Source organism: Trachypithecus francoisi, unplaced genomic scaffold, assembly GCF_009764315.1.
Source record: "Trachypithecus francoisi isolate TF-2019V2 unplaced genomic scaffold, Tfra_2.0 Lachesis_group10, whole genome shotgun sequence".
NCBI lineage: Eukaryota > Metazoa > Chordata > Mammalia > Primates > Cercopithecidae > Trachypithecus > Trachypithecus francoisi.
In genome coordinates, this window is record NW_022681455.1 from 40,958,965 (window position 1) to 40,968,196 (window position 9,232).

Sequence of the window (9,232 nt, forward strand, 5' to 3'; positions counted from 1 at the left end):
CCTTTACAGAATGAAATGTGTGCTGTTTTGTGTACTGCTATTTATTGTTCCTCTTGCTTCCTTGGAGGGAAAAATAAGATCTCAGTCCTGTGGGGTGCTGCCAAGCAAGGCAGCTGCAAGGGTTTAGAGATCAGCTTGAAGGGGCAAGAGGTACCTCTTTTTTCTGAGGCCATCTTAATTCACTGCTGTGGCTCATTTAAAGTGGTATTTTAGGGGAAAGGAGAGAGAGTGTTCATCTGTTGTTGTTTTTAAAGATAAACTTAAAATAAGGGATTGATTGGAAGACTTTTTCTTCTGTAGCAGAATCTACGTATCAGCCCCTCATATGCATGTTCCCTTCCTTTCGCCAACGGAACCCGGATTTCAGCTCTGGCGTCTCATCTAGCAGGAGTTTCCCAGGCCCCCCAGCAGCTGTCTATGGGGCCAAGTTCTTGCCCAGGGTATTTAAGAAGAAATTATGTCGTCAACTTCCGGGTCTTACCCCTCTAACGTTTCAGTGTTGACACCTCTATATCACCCAGACACAGTGCCAGGAAACTGCAGGGACTATGGAGACAAGGGCAATAATCTAGAGAAGCAGTCTGGGACCCTGATAACCTCACGAGCTGGGCCACAGGCCCACCATGAACCCGCTGCCTCTCTCTGGATGGCCACATAAGAGAAAAGTTAACCCACTGAATTTTGAATGTTTCTTTGTTAGAGCAGCTTAGCCTCTACCCTAACTAATACATTCTTTACTACAGTAAAATTGTTAAAGTCCTAAATTATTTGAGTGTCTTTGTTACAAATTATCGGACACCCCTTCCTTTCACCCCCAAACTCACCATTCTTTTAAGTCCCCTCTGCTCTGGGCAGCACACCCAAGAATCCTGTGACAGCTACTTGCAAAGTTTTTGCTCTTTTATATCCTGGCTGCTAGAGAAGCTTTATTTCCCTGCAACACCTTAAAATGTACACAGTAAAACAGTAAATAGCTTACTACTGAAAACACAACTTACCCTTGAGAAGTTCCCTTTTTTCGTGCCTTGATCTCTCTATGTCGAAGAGTATGTTTGGGTTAGAGAAATTCCTGTCAGAGCAGCAAAGTGGCTTCTGTTTAAAGCAGAATGTTTTCAGGAGTGGCATGTCAACCTGGAGGATCTTGGGATCCACTCTTGCCCTTCCTGGCCCCACCTGCAGCTGTTCTGGTTAAACCTTCAGGGGTGTGAGAGGATTGTTACTTGATAAGAAGCAGCCCACCAAGATGAGAGGTGGGGGATTGCATAAAGACGTATTTCCTTTCATGTTAAAAGAGAGAAAATAAAAGAGCAAGGGAAATCACAGTAATATAATTTTTTAAAATCCTTGTCAGGCAGCACTTCGGGCAGGAGAAAGGTGTTGAGAAATCAAGTAAACAATGACAGCACGCCAGGACTCCCAAAAGACTAGGTGTTGCCATGGGGAGGGGGGAGGAGGGAGGGATTGCATTGGGGAGTTATACATGATATAAACGTTATGCACATGTACCCTAGAACTTAAAGTATAATAAAAAAAATAAATTAAAAAAAAAAAAAAGACTAGGTGTTGCTTGTGGAAGCCGCCTGAGAAAGAGAAAGGACATACTCAGGATAAAAATGAAATAAAAACTGGATCATGGTGGTGAGAAGAAAGGAAATTCCACCTCTGATCCCCATCTCACATGCATAAATTGCTTTATTGTTTTGCTGAGAAGCTCACAAAATGCATAAACCACTTTATTGAAACAGAGACTAATACCTCTGATGGCTCCTGTCACCTCTGCCAGCCCTGTTCAGAGGGGTGAGAACCTTCCGTCTGCCCTTGGCCCATCCAGACCCTCAACCAGTTAGGGTCAAGATAGCCTGCACAGTCCTGGGCTCGCAACTGGCCAGCCAGTGGAGTCTGGAAGCAAGTTTGCAGCCGTGACGTCTAATGCATCTGGGTGAGTCTCACATACACCCGTGTTCACTGAGCAGCAGCTTCCCCCATGACCCTCACCAATCTGGCAAGTAGAAAAACAATGGATTTGGGCACGGGTTCAAATCCAAGCTCTGCTACTTCCCAGTTGAATGATCTTGGACAAATTATTTAATGGTTCTCTCTCTGTTTTCTCCCCTGTCAATTCATAAGGCTATGTTAAGGTTTAAAAACTGGTAGATATTAAATACCTGCCCCTCTCTGTGAAATCTCTTTCCTTATTTTGTGGTCTTCGAGTTCATAAAACATCTGCCCTGCCCTAAGGCCTGGATCCTTTACCCCCCTGACTCCATGGTCCCGATAGCTCACTTTACTCCTGTTCCAGATATCCCTTCAAAACTTGGTCCCTGCACCCACCCCAGACCTCTGTGAAGGCTACCTTCACTTTTCCCCCACAGACATCCCTGTTATGGTCAGCCTTCCAGCCAGGGACATAGGCCATCAGCCCCATCCCATCTCCACAGAGGCTGTGATGCCACCCTTGCCTCACTGAGGCCCAGAGGGGCTTCTGCTGAGCAGGGTGAGCTGAGGAAGGTGCCCAGACCTCCCCACTACATGTCAGGGTCCCAGACCTGTAGTCAGCTTCCAATTCTGCCTTTGCTGCTCTCAGCCGTGAGGCCCTGAAGCCCGTCCTTGCTTTGGACTGTTCCTTATGTGACATCAATGCACACGCTCAGTGTTTGAGCCAGCTTGACAGAGGGGCTCAGACCCCACTCCTAGAAGAGCTGCATTTGAAGTTCCCGTCACTTCAGCGAGACACAAGTTTCTCTTATGCTGCGCTGTGACTCTTGGTTTTCTTTCAGTGGGGCTCACTCTGGGGTTCCTTCTTGGTTTCCAGTGGCCCTTGCTGCCCTCTTCAGCCTCTGCTATTGCATGATTCATTGTGCCCACCTCTTTCTCCATGATGTCCCCCATTGAGGCCAGAATCATTGTGGCTCATCAGAGCAATGACAATGGTCTTAAAGCGGAATCAGGAGACAATGAGTGCTTCTTCCACCCTGGATGAGACTGAGGACTCATTCCCATTTGAATGAGGTGTCACTCAGATGAAACACCATCCCTCCCTTAGTGGGGGAAGCCTGCAGTGGAGAGGGGGACACTCAAGGACCTCCTGCTAATTGCTGCTGTCAGGTTTTTCCAGGAGGAACAAGAGCAGGCTTCAAGGGGCAGGGTGGAGCCAACCCCTGGCCTGTCTGCACAAGTGTCCCAGCTCTCCACGTCCTGGCCACTTTCTCCCACTGAGATGTGTTACATGCTAAAACCTTTCTCAAGTCCGTCAGTCAGTAATGAGTGAGCACCTACTATGTGCCAGGCACTGTGCCCTTTGCTCCCTTCAGAAGCCCCACAGGGGTCCACAGACCTCAGTGAAAACCTGCCAACCAGGCGATGATTACAATCTTCTTGCTGTCACTGGTTCCACGCAGAACTCAAATAACTTGCATTCCCAGGGCATTCCAAATGCAGTACAAAACGGCTGAACTTGGCCAACATTTCAAGGGCTTATGGAAGACCACATTGAGACCTGGGAGCTGAAGCAACAGTGCCACGATCCCGGCCCTGGGCTCTTCACTCATTCTGTCTCTGCCTGACATGCTGGCACCAGCTGAAAGGTGCTCCATGTCTCTCCAATTCTGTGTCGCACAGGATGTCTCAACATCCCATCAGGTTCCTACCTGACTGTTCAGGATCTGGGAGGCAAGTTGCTTTGCAAGAATTCAAGGCTGTGAGTAAGGGTGTGGAGGGAAAGGCTGAGGTGCCGGCTGGGAGCCGACACCAGACCTTTGCCTCGTAGAGTGACTATCTGGGACAATGCAGGCTCCAATGTCAGTCTAATTACAGGCCTGTCATTATTCATTAGTCCCATAGAGTGGCTGGTAGGGTGGAAATGAAAGAAGCATGAAAGGAAGCTGGGAAAGTGGGAATGAGCTCAGCCAGGAGGGCCCTGGGGAGAGCAGGGGTGCTGGCCACGCTGACCCAGTCACCCCACACCTCTCATTCCCCACCTCTTTCCATGACCTCCACTCCCCCTCAGCACCCAGAGAGTAGCCAGGCAAAATCTTGGTGCACAAGTTCTCTGTCCCTCCCCAACCTTGTGCTCCTGGGTCCTGAGGTCTGTTTCCCCACCCCCCTCTAACTAGGGCAGTTCATTCCTTCACATCAATCCCTACTACCTGCTTGCCATTCTTCTAGGCCCTGGGATGTAATGGCGAAGGGGTCTGATTTTAAGTGGGGAAAGTCTGAGGAAGTGACATTTGAGCAGGGCCCTAATGTTCAGGAGGGGGGACTAGAACAACAGAAGTACAGTTGCAAAGGGCGTGGGGCAGGCTGCAATGCACTTAATCTGTGAAGGGAAGCCCAGGGATGGGGCAGAATGAGCTAGGAAAGAATGGGAGCAAAGCAGGTCAGATCACACACAGTCGGCAGAAGGTGAGGTCCAAGGGTAAGAACAGGGAGATGGACCACAAGCCGGTGCAACAATCCAGGTGTGTGATGGTTTTGACTTAGACTGGGATGGTGAGGAGTGATCTTTCTTAGAGTTTATATTTCAGATACTCTGAACTCAGCTCTCACCACCTCCCTTAGCTATGTCTCCCCACCCCTAAAGCGATGCTGGACCCGTCGTTTCACATGCCCTCATTCCAAATATCTTCCTCATGTGGCTGAGGCTCACACACATGCAACCAGCCACCATCGTCAAGGCTGCCAGGCCATCCGCGGGCAGGGGTCCAACCCTGCAGTGAGGCTGTCTGCCCCTCCTTACCACTTCTTTACATATTTAACTCAAATGACGCTTACAGAAAGCAACCCGAGACTGTCAGCACGGGGCTACCATTACAGAAGAAGACATCGCAGTTTACCTGTGACAATGAAGAGTAGGAGGTGAAATCTGTGGCACTGAACTAGATGGTTGTATTAAACAGATCATACCACTTTTTTTCCAATTATTTAGGCTTTTTAAGCAGTGAGCAGGAACTGGATGGTGGCAGAACTCCTGAGGTGCCCACGGGCAGCCTCGCTTCTGGTTATAGAGGAACTAGGAAGCCCAACTGGAGGACTCAGATCCTTTGTGTGTATGCCGGGCCCCCCAGCCAGACGCCAGGCGCCTGGGCTCCCGCCGCACCCTTCATCTCTGCGTCCTCAGCACCTGCCATAGGCAATGCTTTCACAATGCCTGCCGAACCAATGGAGGAATAAATGGAGAGATGACATGAGCGCTGCCTTGCGCCCCCACCCCAGAACAATGCCAGGAACATAGGAGAAAGTGAATTGAGGATGGTCCCACTCTTTCAACGGTCTCCTCTCTGCTTCCTAAGGTGAGAGCCAACCAACCAATCAGGGAGGGGAAGGAGGCTCAGGTGTCAGGGCCTGAGAAGATGTCACCATTACCCCTTTAAGGCAACAGACTACCATGCTTTAATAGGTCCGTTGTGGGGAGGCAAGCTTTGCTGGGCCAGGCATAGTTTGGGCACTTTTCAAATCATAGGGTGACTGCCCGCCTGGCTTGAGCACCGATCTGATCCTCCTGCAGGACCCCCGGCCCTTGGGCAAGGAGACCAGTGGGAAGCAGGCCTGTGGGGGCTTCTCTGTTCCAATAACAATGCAACAGTAACTACTAACATCCAACTGGCCCTCCTGGGCCTAAGACACCATCTTATACATTCTTTCTTTTGCCTCTCATTGCACCCTGGAGGGAGACAGACAGTGTGGATTGCCCCCAAGGTCCTGCAAGAAGTAAGAGCCAAGACCAGGTTTGAGCTCTGGTTTTCTGAATCCACATTCTCAGCTCCCTTCCCCACACCACACAGCTCCCCAGTAACAGTGTGGAGTTCAGAGCAGCAAGAACCATCAGTGATCATTGACTGTGGGCTCATCATTGCACAGCGGGGGCCCAGGAGGGAATGGGGCCTCCTGCATCTGGACCCACCCTTCACACACCAGGCTACCTATGCCTATTTTCCCAGGAGTTTTTGGTCTCTTGAGATTCTGTCCTGCTATCACCATTTTACTTTCTAGACTATTTCCTCTTCACCTCTAAGACAGCTGAGGCAGTTTATAGCTGTTTACTAGCAGTCAGATAGAGGAGGGACTTAAGTGGAATATAAACTATTGAATTAAATTATCCTCTTCAAATGCCACCCGGTACTCGCTCTACCTGAAACTTTCAATCAATGCTGGTAACTTCCTTCTCTTTAATGGAATGCACCAGACAAGTTTTTTTGCCTGCCATTTGAGCTGGGCTGCTGCTGTGGCAGATGCTGTTATAGGAGACAGAGATGTTCATGCAGACACGCATGACAATGCGTCACCTGAAAGCATAGCTTTCTTGAGCTCCCAGCAGTGCCATTAGCAGGTTGGGAAATTGTTTCACTCTTCGAGCCTGGGTGTTAGACAGAGGAGGGTCAGTGAGGCCCTCCAGGAGATGGGGGTGGAGTTCTGTCCTTCAGGACACCTTTTAGAGACTCAGGGAAACAGTGGTGTGGGAGAGGAAGGGTAGCGGAGGAGGAAGACGGATTCCCTCCTAGCACCAAAAACTATGAGTAAAGCTCATAGCCATACAAACAACACCCACTAATTACAAGTCAAAGGGATGGAATGTTGTGCCCTCTGTATTTATAAAACAGAATGTCCCTGGGCTGGGAGTTCCTGGGTTCAAGTCCTGGTTCCAACATGTATTAGCCATGCTGTCGGAAGCAGGCCTCTTCTCTGCGGCTCCATTTCCCTTTTCTGTAAAATAGCTTCCCTGCCTACATTATGGGGAATGCAAAAGCATTGATATCTTCCAAGTGCTGTACAATTGTGAGTTCCAATATATTGGGCGGTGGGAGGGGCCTTTGAGAGATATCCCTCCGGACCCCCACAGACCTCTTAAGTGGCCTCTGGGCCAGATGAAGAGGGGCTAAGGCCATTTGCATCTTGGAAGGAGGGCTTGGCTGGGACGGCCATCCTGGAAGTGACCTCTGGGAGGCAGCAGAGGAGGTGCTATGGAGCCGCCACAACTGGAGTTCCCAGCCGGGGATCCTCAGGGGACAGGGAAGGGGAAGGAAGCACTGAGACTGAGTAACTGGCACTGTTTCGTAGATAGGGAAGTCAATGTGGGAGTTCCACAGGGGCTGCTGGGCCCGTGGTTGGGGGTCACCACCACCAAGCTGTGTCCTGATGCCATTCCTTCCCCAGGGCTTGGGCCTCTTCCTTTCTGCCCTGACCCTGGAAACATGATCCTTCCAAGTTCATTCCTCAGCAAAATTTTCCATCCTCAGAACGGGTTTTCCGGACAGGATGAAATATGCTTTTAAGACTCTCTTCTCAAGGGCAATAGAAACTTCCTTACTTACAGCACAAGGAAAAACGCGGCAAAAATAATTATTGAGCGCCTACTATGTGTCAGCATTGTGCCTGCCGGTTTATGCACACTAATCTCATTTACACCACATAGTAACTGGCTGAAGTGGATTAGCCCATTTTACAGATGAGGAAACTGAGGCATGGGGAGTTAAATGACTTTGACAGGATCACACAGGTGGGTAAGTGACAACGCTGAGACTCAAACCTAGAGTTCTCTGACTCCAATGTGCATGTTCTTTCTACCATGTTAACTACATAAACATGACAGAATGATCAAGGAGGCAGAGCAGACTCCCCAAAGACAAAATGACAAAATATTTATCATTTCTTCATGCTAGAAACATTTGAATTGCTAAGAAACAGCAACGACACAGAAGAGTTATAGGACCCAGACTTGGAGATCTTCTTGCCAGTTTCCACCTCCATTTTGGATCTCTGTATAACCAGCTTCCTGTGGCCAGTCTGTTCTTCATTGAGAATCCTTTTGCTTTTGTTTTTGTGCTGTTGCCTTTGTTGAGAGTTCTTACAGAGCTCTTCCCAATATGGTTCTCTGCTTATCTTTCACATTCTGGTCTATGCTGGCTCCTTTAACTCTTGGCAAGTGTATGCTCCTTCAGGTTTTTCTTCACTAGCAAAACTATTTTCCCTTCTTCATTCAAAACATGATGCTAGAGTTCCAATCTTGAGCTGGATGCTAGACAAGGACCTTGGGACGACAGTGATTACCACTTAGCAAGCACTTGCTACTGGACAGGATTCACATATGCTGAATATTAGCATGGAGTATCTCATTTAATTGTCTGAACATCCTTACGGTAGGTGTTAGTATCTCTGTTTGATGGATCAGGTAGCTAAGGCCCAGAGTCACTGAGTAAGCTGCCCAACATCACAGACAGTCAGTTCTCAACCTCAACTCTGTGTGGCCCAGAACCTCTGGCATTAACCCCACCCACAGGGGATGGTCAGGAAGATAACCCGCTTCCCCATCCTCTCTACTGTGGATCTTGATTCTTACTATAAGTTAATATAGATTCTCAATATAATTTAATATACCAAATAGATGACAGTGGGACTCTGCTGGGATAGAAGAGAAATATGTAATACGTCTGCTAGGATCTGCAGTCCATTTGAAGAGACTAACACATGAAGTGCATTCATGACCTCCCTTGGGTCCTGGGACATTCTTGTGTGTTCCTTCGCACCTCCCTAACATTCCCTTTGATCTCCTCCTCAAGCTGCCCTGTTAATGCTGGTGTTCTACAGGGCTCCACCTTCAACCTATCTCTCTTCTCACACCACATCAGGGCTTAGAGATTTGAATAACCACAAAGAGTGTGCAGAAATTCACCCAGCAGGCTGAGCATTAAACAATAGCTGCTTGTACAGCAACCAAACAAAACCTTTGCCTGGCTACAGGCCTTGAACCATACCCAGCCTGACAAAGCTTCCAAACAAAACAGAACATTTTGGCAATCCAAGCCATGCTCAGAGCTGCAGGGTTGTTGCTCTTATTTCTATTTTCCCGGGACAATTTCATCTATCTCAAGTATTTATCTATTATCTACTTCCTCCATGATGATAACATCTGCATCTGCTGTCTTCAGCCCAGGTCTCTCTCCTGGCTTCAGACTCTGCATGTGACGGTCTGCTGACATCTCCAGCTGCCTCTAGACCCAACTTGGCCAAACTTGAATGCACCATCCCCCATTTCTCTCCATCCTCCTACCTGTATTTATATCCCCCCTTTCCCTTTCCCATCCCACTTTCTCACTTTCTTGCTCGCTCTGTCTCTCTCTCTCCAGCCCTCCAGTACATGCCCTAGTTCAGGCTGATGCGCTAGTCCCCTTGAATATTGCTGTAGCCTCCTACCTAGGTCCCACCGCCCCCCATCCATCCTTCTCACTGCAGCCTGAGT